The sequence below is a fragment of the Schistocerca cancellata genome, chromosome 5 (genome assembly GCF_023864275.1).
Source record: "Schistocerca cancellata isolate TAMUIC-IGC-003103 chromosome 5, iqSchCanc2.1, whole genome shotgun sequence".
In the NCBI taxonomy this organism is placed as follows: domain Eukaryota; kingdom Metazoa; phylum Arthropoda; class Insecta; order Orthoptera; family Acrididae; genus Schistocerca; species Schistocerca cancellata.
Genome location: NC_064630.1, coordinates 64,274,254 through 64,288,820, shown reverse-complemented (window position 1 = coordinate 64,288,820; position 14,567 = coordinate 64,274,254). Strand labels below are relative to the sequence as shown.

The 14,567-nt window shown below is 41.4% G+C and overlaps 1 protein-coding gene across 1 annotated transcript in view; it reads left to right on the top strand.

The window, feature by feature from the left end:
- Nucleotides 1-14,567, top strand: part of LOC126188365 (cyclic nucleotide-gated cation channel beta-3-like) — a 318,171-nt gene that overhangs the window by 58,687 nt on the left and 244,917 nt on the right. The window lies entirely within an intron of this gene.

Below are 14,567 nucleotides of genomic sequence, written 5' to 3'. Positions count from 1 at the left end.
TAATAAGTGTATATCATAGTGACTCAGTTAAAGCAAACTGCAACACACTGCAATGAGTTAGTTATGACACACTTCAATGACTTAGTTTTGGAAATGTGAGCTTTGCCATGTGTGTAGTGAAACAGATGGGTGTCAAGTTGTTATCACTGTGGCGATAAAAAGAAAATTCATAGCAATGTATCTGGCTGAGATGTGAGCCCCATGTTTGATGTCCTATGCTTCTTCGACTTGCACAGCAAAACTGGTGGTTCATCATAATCTTGAAGCAGGTGAGTTTGATAGCACAAGATGTTTCACTGTGGTATATGCTGCTAAATATCAACACCTGTGCTCATCTGCTGTAAACAGCAATGCTGTCTTATGCGACACCAAAGCCGAATAATAGTTCCATCTTTAACTACACCACTGTGGACTGTATCATCATTGTAACTGAAGTTTGACACTATATCATTGAGTGATAAAATGAGAATGAAAAATATGACCCCCTCAAAAATTAACCCTTTAACTGCTCTGGACGTGTTAACACACACGCCTTTGTACCTGTCCCTGTGTGCTCTGAACGTGTTTATGTGCGCCACCATGTCTACACGTAGACATGTTCAGAGTACCAGGTAGAAGGACTGGTGGCGCACATAAACACGTTCAGAGCACACAGGAACAGGTACAGAGGTGCGCGCGTTAACACATCCATTACAGTTAAAGGGTTAAAGACAATCATATAATGGACATTACTCATCAACTACTCCAGAAAATGAAAATAAGAAAGTAACAAAGACAATCTTTATCATATGCAAATTCTTCTAAAATAGTAATTATGCTGTATAGTTTAAATTCTTTTTCCCTTCCAAAGTTTGGATTATCTATGTATTCTTTCTGTGTTTTCTTATGGGTCTGAAGTTAAATTTTTTTTGTTGTGACTTGTACCTTCTAGTCAAACAATACAGATAACTGAAATCCATATCCTTTATTCCTTGTACCCTACAGAATAGATCCACAAATAAAGTAAATGTTTGCTTTAAACCAACAAAGAACATTGATCACCTGTGAGTTTTCCATCTTTAAAACTATGTTGTACTTTGTATCTATGTTTGAATAACTTATAACTTCAGTATTTAAATTTCCTTGAGGATACATAATGGATTTACAGAACCTTATGTATTTATTGTAATACACTGTCATTATGCTGAGTTTATGTATGAACACTAAATGGCATTCATTACTCCACATTAAGGCTGTCTTTAGTACAAAAAGGGGTGTGCAATGCTAGAACTAAAATTTTTGATAACTTATTAGAGATATAAAATATTTGCAGACAGCAAAATAAAATTTGAGAACAAACTGAAAAAGTTTCTCCTTGACAGCTCCTTGGGAAAGTCACTTTAGATTAATTAACACGTGATACACAAGGGCTATTTGGAAAGGTTAATTAACAGATGATATATGAGGGCTATTTGGAAAGTATTTTCTGATTGGTCATGAAATGGAAACCACTAGGAAAATCCAATGAAGCTTTGGACAGATGTGTTGGGTAGTGTCTGTAGTATGCCCATCGATCGCATCACATCAGTCTTTTCAGTTATGAGCACACAGTGAGCATGTAAAGATGCCTAGAAAATAGTGTCTTCCGCCATGTAAAAGGACCTGGTGAGAAATTTCGCCTGAAGCAGTGCAGCCCACATAACATAACTGTCATGTATTTCCTTCTTCAAGACAGTTCTCAGCCACATTCTGCAGGGGCAATGAAGATGCTCCTGCAGCGTTTTCGATGGGAAGTGTTTGATCACCCACAATACAGCTTGTAATTGTGTCCCTCTGAGTTTCATCTCTGTTCACATGAAGTGCTGGTTATGAAGAGAAGATTTTGGCACAGACAGTGAGCTGTAGACCAGCATAGAGAACTGGTGGAAAAGCACTGGCGGCTGCCTTCTATGAAGAGGGTACTGGAAAGTTGGCACAATGCTATGACAAATGTCTTTAAGTTGGAGTGACAACTATGTAGATAAGTAGGCAGAAGCTGTAGCTAACTGTTGCAAATAAAACATTTTTGATTTTCACAGTGTTTTCCATATTGCGGCAAATACCACTTATATTTTTGACAGACTATAATTGTATCCACTAAATTAGCAACATTAAACAATGAAGAGCACATTAGTATGAATATCTGGTATGTTTAAAGAAACACATCCAAAATTTTCTTTCAGTACAGTATACATGAGAATAATTCTAGAATTTAGAAAATGACTACTGGATACAAAAGGCCAATACGCAAAGAAATTTAGTATCTCACAGAAACAAGTAAGCAGACACCTGAATTACCACATGTGTAAAATATTTTTTTAACTATAATCATTAGAAAATGTTTTACTTCAGTTACAACAAGCATTATTAAATCATGTACATATTACAAAATCTTGACAATAAATTTAATTTTTTTGTGACACTTTGTTTTTTTGGGCATTGAAAAGATCTCCATGTTTTCATTACTCATATTTAACAGTCAGACAATGAAAAATGCAGGATGGAATGTAACAATATTATAAAAAGAAAAGTTGCTACTCACTATATAGCGGAGATGCTGAGACACACACACACACACACACACACACACACACACACACACACACACACACACACACACACACGGCATGCATAAAATGTAATGTAATTAAAACAGATTAATGATTGCTGATTGAATAATTAAAGAAATTAGAAAGAATTATTGAAAGAAGTTGGAAGGAAGGTACACATATCCTGGGTGAACATTAACTGGAACTAATACCAACGGACTTTCAATGTCAGTACGCTTTGGATCAACATTCATTATTTAAAGTGACAACCTTTCTTTGAAATTGTTCCATTGTGCATAGAGCTTGTTATGAAAATGCTGTTACTGAATCACCCCTCCGCTGCTTATACAAATCCCTCTAGCCTGCTTCGAACCTCTTGGTGCAAGATTCTTGGCTTGGGTGAAATCAGGAACAGATGGGTTTTCTTAAACTTTGTCTCCCTAATAACTTTTATGACACTTCTTTAATGTATGATTAGAATACACATTTTTTTTCTGATATGGTGGAACTCGTCATACGTCTGCCCACTACTACTTATAGAGACAGACAGGTGAAGATAAAGAAATTAATCAATTGAAGAGTGTAACTCTACCTTTTTTGTTTGCATCCCAACATTATCACTGGTACAAAATAACTTATTATTTTACTGTTAGTTATATATGACTTACATGTATATGGAGATGAAGTGTCTGAGCTTATTTTCCTTTTTGGGGGTTGACAAACCTGGCCAGTACGGGCATAGCATTTATTTTTCGGCCATTGGAGGTGTCCTATATGGTTATCAATTTATGTGGGCATATTAGCTTCCTTTATATATATATATATATATATATATATATATATATATATATATATATATATATATATATATATATATATATATATTAATGATATGAATATAATAGAGGGAAACATTCCACGTGGGAAAAATATATTTAAAAAGAAAGATGATGAGACTTACCAAACAAAAGCGCTGGCAGGTCGATAGACACACAAACAAACACAAACATACACACAAAATTCTAGCTTTCGCAACCAACGGTTGCCTCGTCAGGAAAGAGGGAAGGAGAAGGAAAGACAAAAGGATATGGGTTTTAGGGGAGAGGGTAAGGAGTCATTCCAATCCCGGGAGCGGAAAGACTTACCTTAGGGGGAAAAAAGGACAGGTATACACTCGCACACACACACATATCCATGCACACATACACAGACACAAGCAGACATTTGTAAAGGCCTTTACAAATGTCTGCTTGTGTCTGTGTATGTGTGGACGGATATGTGTGTGTGTGCGAGTGTGTATATATATATATATATATATATATATATATATATATATATATATAATAGAGGGAAACATTCCACGTGGGAGAAATATATCTAAAAAGAAAGATGATGAGACTTACCAAACAAAAGCGCTGGCAGGTCGATAGACACACAAACATACACACAAAATTCAAGCTTTCGCAACAAACTGTTGCCTCATCAGGAAAGAGGGAAGGAGAGGGAAAGACGAAAGGATGTGGGTTTTAAGGGAGAGGGTAAGGAGTCATTCCAGTCCCGGGAGTGGAAAGACTTACCTTAGGGGGAAAAAAGGACAGGTATACACTCGCACACACACACATATCCATCCGCATATACACAGACACAAGCAGACATTTGTAAAGGCAAAGAGTTTGGGCAGAGATGTCAGTCGGGGCGGAAGTACAGAGGCAAAGATGATGTTGAAAGACAGGTGAGGTATGAGTGGCGGCAAATTGAAATTAGAAATTAGCGGAGATTGAGGCCTGGCGGATAGCGAGAAGAGAGGATATGCTGAAGGGAAAGTTCCCATCTCCGGAGTTCTGACAGGTTGGTGTTAGTGGGAAGTATCCAGATAACCCGGACGGTGTAACACTGTGCCAAGATGTGCTGGTCGTGCACCAAGGCATGTTTAGCCACAGGGTGATCCTCATTACCAACAAACACTGTCTGCCTGTGCCCATTCATGGGAATGGACAGTTTGTTGCTGGTCATTCCCACATAGAAAGCTTCACAGTGTAGGCAGGTCAGTTGGTAAATCACGTGTGTACTTTCACACGTGGCTCTGCCTTTGATCGTGTACACCTTCCGGGCTACAGGACTGGAGTAGGTGGTGGTGGTGGGTGGGTGCATGGGACAGGTTTTACACCAGGGGCGGTTACAGGGGTAGGAGCCAGAGGGTGGGGAAGGTGGTTTGGGGATTTCATAGGGATGAACTAAGAGGTTACGAAGGTTAGGTGGACGGCGGAAAGACACTCTTGGTGGAGTGCGGAGGATTTCATGAAGGATGGATCTCATTTCAGGGCACCGCCCCCGGTGTAAAACCTGTCCCATGCACCCTCCCACCACCACCTATTCAAGTCCTGTAACCCGGAAGGTGTACACGATCAAAGGCAGAGCCACGTGTGAAAGCACCCACATGATTTACCATCTGACCTGCCTACACTGTGAAGCGTTCTATGTGGGAATGACCAGCAACAAACTGTCCATTCGCATGAATGGACACAGGCAGACAGTGTTTGTTGGTAATGAGGATCACCCTGTGGCTAAACATGCCTTGGTGCACGGCCAGCACATCTTGGCACAGTGTTACACTGTCCGGGTTATCTGGATACTTCCCACTAACACCAACCTGTCAGAACTCCGGAGATGGGAACTTTCCCTTCAGCATATCCTCTCTTCTCGCTATCCGCCAGGCCTCAATCTCCGCTAATTTCTAATTTCAATTTGCCGCCACTCATACCTCACCTGTCTTTCAACATCATCTTTGCCTCTGGACTTCCGCCCCGACTGACATCTCTGCCCAAACTCTTTGCCTTTACAAATGTCTGCTTGTGTCTGTGTATATGCGGATGGATATGTGTGTGTGTGCGAGTGTATACCTGTCCTTTTTTCGCCCTAAGGTAAGTCTTTCCGCTCCCGGGACTGGAATGACTCCTTACCCTCTCCCTTAAAACCCACATCCTTTCGTCTTTCCCTCTCCTTCCCTCTTTCCTGATGAGGCAATAGTATGTTGCGAAAGCTTGAATTTTGTGTGTATGTTTGTGTTTGTTTGTGTGTCTATCGACCTGCCAGCGCTTTTGTTTGGTAAGTCTCATCATCTTTCTTTTTAGATATATTTCTCCCACGTGGAATGTTTCCCTCTATTATATTCATATCATTAATTTGAACCCACATTAATTTGAACCCAACAATCACGTTTGTTATTATTATTGTTATTGTCACTGTTACATTTCGTAGTCTTTTCTGTCGTCTTATTTCTTCCTTCTGTTTTTGCCAGCAGTTTCACTTTCTATTCACCTTCTCCTTTTTTAACGTAATCCAGTATACAATTTTATCCCGCCGATATATACTCAATAATACGTAATAATACGTAACCCACTTCCAAACCATAACCAAAAAATTTTCTTCCGCTTTAAACACTACCGCTGCCACAAAATCCACCGTTTCCAGTTCACAAACATTTCCTTTCAGCTATTAAACAACCTTTTCGGCTAGTTTTAATAACTTTTGCTTTATTTCCATTTCCGTTTTTCTCACATCATCGATCATTTTTAGCCGCTTCCCACAGGTTTTAACGTCATTATTTCTTCATCAGACAATTGTTAGCTTCATTTCCATAATCTGCCACCACCAAACCACTCCTTTTAATACATCCTCACGTAGTTTTTTCGAAATTTTCCCGTATTTCTCCACCCTTTAACGTGTGTTGGCGGCAACACAACCACCTAACCTTTATGCACATCATTATCTACCTACACAAGTTCACCACAGGATCAACATAGCCCAGCTCTAACCAACCCTTTTTTCGCCTTTTTTCACACCAGATCTCCATTTGCTTTCTAGTTTTACCTTATCTCTCCCCATATATTTTTATATTTATTTTCATTTTCATTTCAGCCTCGTGTTCCACTTTCCACATTCTATTACCATGTCACCCTCACAACACCCCCACAACGACCCCATTAAGTTTTATTTACATTCTCTCCGCAAACATGCCTTCGCCCTAGCCAGATTACACTCCCATATTTTATTTTCTCAGGCTTGTCTGACATTTGGCATCACCCCCAAAGGCCTCACACTTAAAGTTCCCATCTCTCGCTGCAACCCTTCTTTCCATCAGTCCCTATACCAGTTCCAAACTGAACAATCCATTGCCCTCACCCACCTAATCCTTCACCTACACATCCACTGAGCCAATCAACACACCCATCAACTCCTATCCTTAATAAAAGTCCTCAATCTTTCCTCTCCCACATCCACACCGGTTGTTCAGAGCATCCTCCTACAGGCCAACCGCAAATTAGAACAGCATGCCACCCTCCACCTTAAAAAACTATCCAATCTCCTGGTTGCCCACCTCCGGAAAGGCAACTCACTCACCCTTCACAACCTTTCCAGCAAACCTCAACCTCCTCTCATTGCACACAAACCCAGTCTCTCCCATCTACTCAATCTCCCACTTCCAGCTCCACTCCCTCCAAAACCTCAAAATTCCAATCAACACAATCTGGAACCACAACACCCCAATTCAGTAGTTAACCTTTCCTCCAAACCTCTCTCCCAATCCGAAACCTCTGTCCTATCCAAAGGCCTCACCTTCAGCCCCACTCCCAGATTTAACCAAACAGCCCTCGTCAAAGATTTACTGTCCTACACCCGTACTCTCTGCTGGAAATATCACTTTGCCACGAAGAAAAATGATCCTAATCCTACTCCTAATGATCCAACTCCCCAAGACACTATCCAAATTGAACCATGCCTGGAACAGTTCCGTCCTCCGTCACAGCGGGACCCACCTCCTCTTCCTCAAAATCACCCTCTCATAACCTTCCAGGAATTTCTGACTTCCAGCCTTGCCTCTCAATCCTTCTTAAAAAACCTTAATCCTACTCCCAACATCACCACTGCTGAAGCCCAGGCTATCCGTGATCTTAAGGCTGACCAATCCATCGTCATTCTTCCGGCGGACGAGGGTTCCACGACTGTGGTACTTGATCGTCGGGAGTATGTGACTGAGGGACTGCGTCAGCTTTCAGACAACACTACTTACAAAGTTTGCCAAGGTAATCCCATTCCTGATGTCCAGGCGGAGCTTCAAGGAATCCTCAGAACCTTAGGCCCCCTACAAAACCTTTCACCTGACTCCATCAACCTCCTGACCCCACCAACACCCCGCACCCCTACCTTCTACCTTCTTCTCAAAATTCACAAACCCAATCATCCCGGCCGTCCCATTGTAGCTGGTTACCAAGCCCCCACAGAACGCATCTCTGCCTACGTAGATCAACACCTTCAACCCATTACATGCAGTCTCCCATCCTTCATCAAAGACACCAACCACTTTCTTGAACGCCTGGAATCCCTACCCAGTCTGTTACCCCCGGAAACCATCCTTGTAACCATTGATGCCACTTCCTTATACACAAATATTCCGCATGTCCAGGGCCTCGCTGCGATGGAACACTTCCTTTCACGCCGATCACCTGCTGCCCTACCTAAAACCTCTTTCCTCATTACCTTAGCCAGCTTCATCCTGACCCACAACTTCTTCACTTTTGAAGGCCAGACATACCAACAATTAAAGGCAACAGCCATGGGTACCAGGATGGCCCCCTCGTACGCCAACCTATTCATGGGTCGCTTAGAGGAAGCCTTCTTGGTTACCCAGGCCTGCCAACCAAAAGTTTGGTACAGATTTATTGATGACATTTTCATGATCTGGACTCACAGTGAAGAAGAACTCCAGAATTTTCTTTCCAACCTCAACTCCTTTGGTTCCATCAGATTCACCTGGTCCTACTCTAAATCCCATGCCACTTTCCTTGACGTTGACCTCCACCTGTCCAACGGCCAGCTTCACACGTCCGTCCACATCAAACCCACCAACAAGCAACAGTACCTCCATTATGACAGCTGCCACCCATTCCACATCAAACGGTCCCTTCCCTACAGCCTAGGTCTTCGTGGCAAACGAATCTGCTCCAGTCCGGAATCCTTGAACCATTACACCAACAACCTGAAAACAGCTTTTGCATCCCGTAACTACCCTCCCGACCTGGTACAGTAGCAAATAACCAGAGCCACTTCCTCATCTCCTCAAACCCGGAACCTTCCACAGAAGAACCCCAAAAGTGCCCCACTTGTGACAGGATACTTTCCGGGACTGGATCAGATTCTGAATGTGTCTCTCCAGCAGGGATATGACTTCCTCAAATCCTGCCCTGAAATGAGATCCATCCTTCATGAAATCCTCCCCACTCCACCAAGAGTGTCTTTCCGCCGTCCACCTAACCTTCGTAACCTCTTAGTTCATCCCTATGAAATCCCCAAACCACCTTCCCTACCCTCTGGCTCCTACCCCTGTAACCGCCCCCGGTGTAAAACCTGTCCCATGCACCCTCCCACCACCACCACCTACTCCAGTCCTGTAGCCCGGAAGGTGTACACGATCAAAGGCAGAGCCACGTGTGAAAGTACACACGTGATTTACCAACTGACCTGCCTACACTGTGAAGCTTTCTATGTGGGAATGACCAGCAACAAACTGTCCATTCCCATGAATGGGCACAGGCAGACAGTGTTTGTTGGTAATGAGGATCACCCTGTGGCTAAACATGCCTTGGTGCACGACCAGCACATCTTGGCACAGTGTTACACCGTCCGGGTTATCTGGATACTTCCCACTAACACCAACCTGTCAGAACTCCGGAGATGGGAACTTTCCCTTCAGCATATCCTCTCTTCTCGCTATCCGCCAGGCCTCAATCTCCGCTAATTTCTAATTTCAATTTGCCGCCACTCATACCTCACCTGTCTTTCAACATCATCTTTGCCTCTGTACTTCCGCCCCGACTGACATCTCTGCCCAAACTCTTTGCCTTTACAAATGTCTGCTTGTGTCTGTGTATATGCGGATGGATATGTGTGTGTGTGCGAGTGTATATCTGTCCTTTTTTCCCCCTAAGGTAAGTCTTTCCGCTCCCGGGACTGGAATGACTCCTTACCCTCTCCCTTAAAACCCACATCCTTTCGTCTTTCCCTCTCCTTCCCTCTTTCCTGATGAAGCAACCATGGGTTGCGAAGGCTTGAATTTTGTGTGTGTGTTTGTGTTTGTTTGTGTGGTTGGTTGGTTGGTTGGTTTGGGGAAGGAGACCAGACAGCGTGGTCATCGGTCTCATCGGATTAGGGAAGGATTGGGAAGGAATTCGGCCGTGCCCTTTCAGAGGAACCATCCCGGCATTAGCCTGGAGTGATTTAGGGAAATCACGGAAAACCTAAATCAGGATGGCCGGACGCGGGATTGAACCGTCGTCCTCCCGAATGCGAGTCCAGTGTCTAACCACTGCGCCACCCCGCTCGGTTGTTTGTGTGTCTATCAACATACCAACGCTTTCGTTTGGTAAGTTACATCATCTTTGTTTTTAGATATATTTTTCCCACGTGGAATGTTTCCCTCTATATATTTTTTCCTCTTTCTATTATATATATAAAAACAAAGATGATGAGACTTACCAAACAAAAGCGCTGGCAGGTCACCAAACAAAAGAGCTGGCAGGTCGATAGACACACAAACAAACACAAACATACACACAAAATTCAAGCTTTCGCAACAAATGGTTGCTTCATCAGGAAAGAGGGAAGGAGAGGGAAAGACGAAAGGATGTGGGTTTTAAGGGAGAGGGTAAGTAGTCATTCCAATCCCGGGAGTGGAAAGACTTACTTTAGGGGGAAAAAAGGACAGGTATACACTCGCGCACACACACACATATCCATCTGCACATACACAGACACAAGCAGACATTTGTAAAGGCAAAGAGTTTGGGCCTAAATTCATACATATCATAAACTTATATTTGCCTTGCTGTGTGGCCCTCCTTATTTTTATATGGTACCTAACACTCTACAAGCATTTATCTTTCTTCACTTTAGGACATGTCAATACATCGTTCCCTGGAAGAGAAACTTAATACTAACTTAAAACTAAATCTTCATAGATAAATGTACAGTGGCTCAATTACTACTAATACCTCTTTCATACATTCAAACGTATAATCATTCACTTCATTGTGCAGTTGTGCTATCACAAAACTTATTTAGTGTCATGTGTGTGCCTCTACTTACCTTATAAATCTGAAAGATAAAGTGTACTATAGGTGTGGTGCACCCTCTTATTCAGTTTGCCACTTATATTGTACTCGCTTGTTTACCTGCAGCAAGACCTTTCTGGTCCATCAAATATAATTAGTGTGTGTACTTTCAATACTTCAGTTTGTAAATATTGTACATATATAGATTATTATATAGTTGTGTAACTTAAGTAAGTATCTCATACTTTAGGGTCCCTTTGTGTGTATAGAATCCCTTAGCTTAGCTTTGTTTGTGTGTATTGCATAGATAGTCATAGTTGTAGTATAGACTCTCCCTTAATTTTCTATGTCCCTGTTTATGCTAGTGCAGGCTGTAGCTCGTAGGGTTTGTTCATTTTGGGATGCTCCAACACTTTCAGCTGTATCTGTCTGGCGTGCACGTGCTTGCGATTTGTTGACTAGCTTGCTCCCCAGTGCGCATTTGCTACATGGCTGTGATACTACTGACATCGTGGATAGTTGTGTATTGCATTGTGTGCCACCATGCGTTTCACAAGTTAGTTTATTTGCTTACACCTGGGCTACACGAAAGGTGAAGTGGTTGTATTTAAAGTATCTTGTCTCATTCTTTCCTTGTTACATCCATTCATCTTATTGTTTACACAATCGACAACATTCTCAAGTCTTTGTGTGGGTCTTGTCTTTACCTGTGTTTGTGTGTACCAATCTGTATGCTCCTGGGTAGGGGAGTTTAGTAATTATGAATGATTCAGTGTATAGTTGTTCCAACTTACGGTTCGGTTTTCCAATTTTTGTGGCTTTAGGAAGTACTCTAAGTATCACCTTTTGTCCTATATAAAATAGTGTTGTACGTTTCAGCATTCCCTCACAGATTTCTTTCTTACATTTAGTCCCGGTTCCAAGGTTGATTACTGCTTGCCGTATTTGATCATTTAGTGATAATTCTGGTATTGGTATCTGGGGCAAAGGTTTATCCCACTTGTCTACCTGTTTGCAATTGAACATCAGCTCATTTGGTATAAATCCAGTTGATGTGTGGGGGAGGTTGTTAACAATTTCCAGTTGGTATGTTTATGGGGTATAAGGTCCTTACAAACCTGTTGAATTCCTTGAACACCCTTTCTATGGGGGATGCTTTGGGATTGTAAAATGTGTTTGATTTGGTTGGAATCTACAAACTCTTTCCATTTACATTCAACAAAATATGAAGCTTTATTTGTTAACATGACTTCTGGTTTTACTACCATTGCAAAATAATCCTCTTTAATTTGTCTTATAATTGAACTTGCTGTAACGTTCTGTACAGCATACAGTTTTATGTATTTTGTGAAAATATAATACAGGCCTACTATATATACTTTATATATCTACCCCCCCCCCCCCCCCCCCCTCCTCTCCCTACCTCGGGGACAGGGTCTAGCCACAATCTAACGATACGTTTTCTAGAGGTTTCTTAGCCACAATGGGATGTAGTTCTATCTGTTGGAGATGTTAGAATGTTTTGCTTTCTGGCAAACAATACACTTTCCTACCACTTGTAGTACTCTATGTCTAAGGTTCGGGAAATAACAATATTTGCCTATTTTGTCACTGCATTTTGCAGTGCCATAGTGGCCTCAAGCATTGTGTGTGTACAAGATAAAATCATACACATACCCCTCTGGCAAACACACATGCCATTGTTCTTGTTTGGGATGGTAGCTATGGAACAGAATACTTTTGTGAATAGTGAAAAATCTTTTAAACTTTTCATCACCGTTATTTCTAAGTTTTGCCCTTACCTTACTCCAGCGTGTGTCTTCCTGCTGTTGTTGTTGTTGTGGTCTTCAGTCCTGAGACTGGTTTGATGCAGCTCTCCATGCTACTCTATCCTGTGCAAGCTTCTTCATCTCCCAGTACCTACTTCAACCTACATCCTTCTGAATCTGCTTAGTGTATTCATCTCTTGGTCTCCCTCTACGATTTTTACCCTCCACGCTACCCTCCAATACTAAATTGGTGATCCCTTGATGCCTCAGAACATGTCCTACCAACCGATCCCTTCTTCTGGTCAAGTTGTGCCACAAACTTCTCTTCTCCCCAATCCTATTCAATACTTCCTCATTAGTTATGTGATCTACCCATCTAATCTTCAGAATTCTTCTGTAGCACCACATTTCGAAAGATTCTATTCTCTTCTTGTCCAAACTATTTATCGTCCATGTTTCACTTCCATACATGGCTACACTCCATACAAATACTTTCAGAAATGACTTCCTGACCCTAAAATGTATACTCGATGTTAACAAATTTCTCTTCTTCAGAAACACTTTCCTTGCCATTGCCAGTCTACATTTTATATCCTCTCTACTTCGACCATCATCAGTTATTTTGCTCCCCAAATAGCAAAACTCCTTTACTACTTTAAGTGTCTCATTTCCTAATCTAATTTCCTCAGCATCACACAACTTAATTCGACTACATTCCATTATCCTTGTTTTGCTTTTGTTGATGTTCATTTTCCTGCTGTAATTGCTCCATATGTTTACACATGTGGTCATAGTGTGGGCGGAGTGTTTTGTCTTCCATCAACATAGCTCTTATTTCTCCTTCCTGCTGTAAAAGATTGCTGAATTCCTCTAAGCCTTGTGCTTATCGATAAAGAGCGTCAGCTATTGTGTTTTGATTTCCTTTTATGTATACTATTTCAAAACTGAATTCTTGAAGATACATACACCACCTGGCTAACCGTCATTGTAGCAATTTACAAGTTAACAAAAATGGAAGGGACTGATGGCCACAGTATAGTTTTGTGTTATTACCCCAGAGGAAATATTCAAACGTTTTAAAGGACCAAATTACAGCCAAACCCTCCAACTCTGTAACTGAATATGAATGTTTAGCTTCGGATAAGGTGTGGCTGGTGAATCTAATTACTTTAGGAATGAGATTTCCTTTTTCTTGTACCATTTGAAAATGGCATGCATCCAGACCGTGAGAAGACGCGCCGGTACATAAATAAAAATCCTTCTTATGTCTGTTTGAGGTAAAATATTGGCATTTAAAAGGCTTGCTTGATGTTTTTGAAATCAGTTTCATATTGCTTGTCACATAACAAATGTCTGTTTTTCCGGAGAAGATTGAGTAAAGCATCAGTGTTCATATGTTTGTGAGGGATGAATTTCCTGAAAAATGACACTAGGCGTAAGTATGCCTTTAATTGCCCCTTGTTTTGAGGAATAGGGCAGTTCCTAATTGCATCAAGTTTTATAGGATCTGGCAGTATGCCTTCCAAAGAGATTATGTGTCCTAAAAATTTTACCTTTTGTTGTCCGAAATTAGATTTCTTGAAATTTCCTGTTACTCCGTATTGGGGAAAGCTGCTCAGTTCTTGTTCAATTAATCTTAAATGTTCTACCCAAGTGGTTGTAGCTACTAAAAGGTCATCCACATATACTGTACTCACTCAAAAGTTTGGGCCTAGGACTCTGTCAAGTGCAGAGGTAAATACACCTGCACTTGCATTCAGTCCAAATGGTAATACTTGAAATTCAAACTCCTGCCCCCACATACAAAGGCAGTATACTTCCAGCTGTCTTAATGTAGTTTTATTTGCCAATATGAAGACTGGAGGTAGATTATAGTTAGAAATTTAGCATTATGGAATTTCATAAGCTGTTTCTCTAAATTGTCTGAACGTTTTCAGACTGATACAATAATTTTATTAATGTTACGTGCGTTGAGGGCAAAATGAACCTTGTCATCTAGCTTACTCACGGCCAAAATAGGACTACAATAAAGAGAAAATGATGGTTGTGTTATGCCCCATTCAAGTATCCTGTTAATCTCTTTTCTTACTGCTTCCAGGGTTTATACGACCCGGGAAAAACCC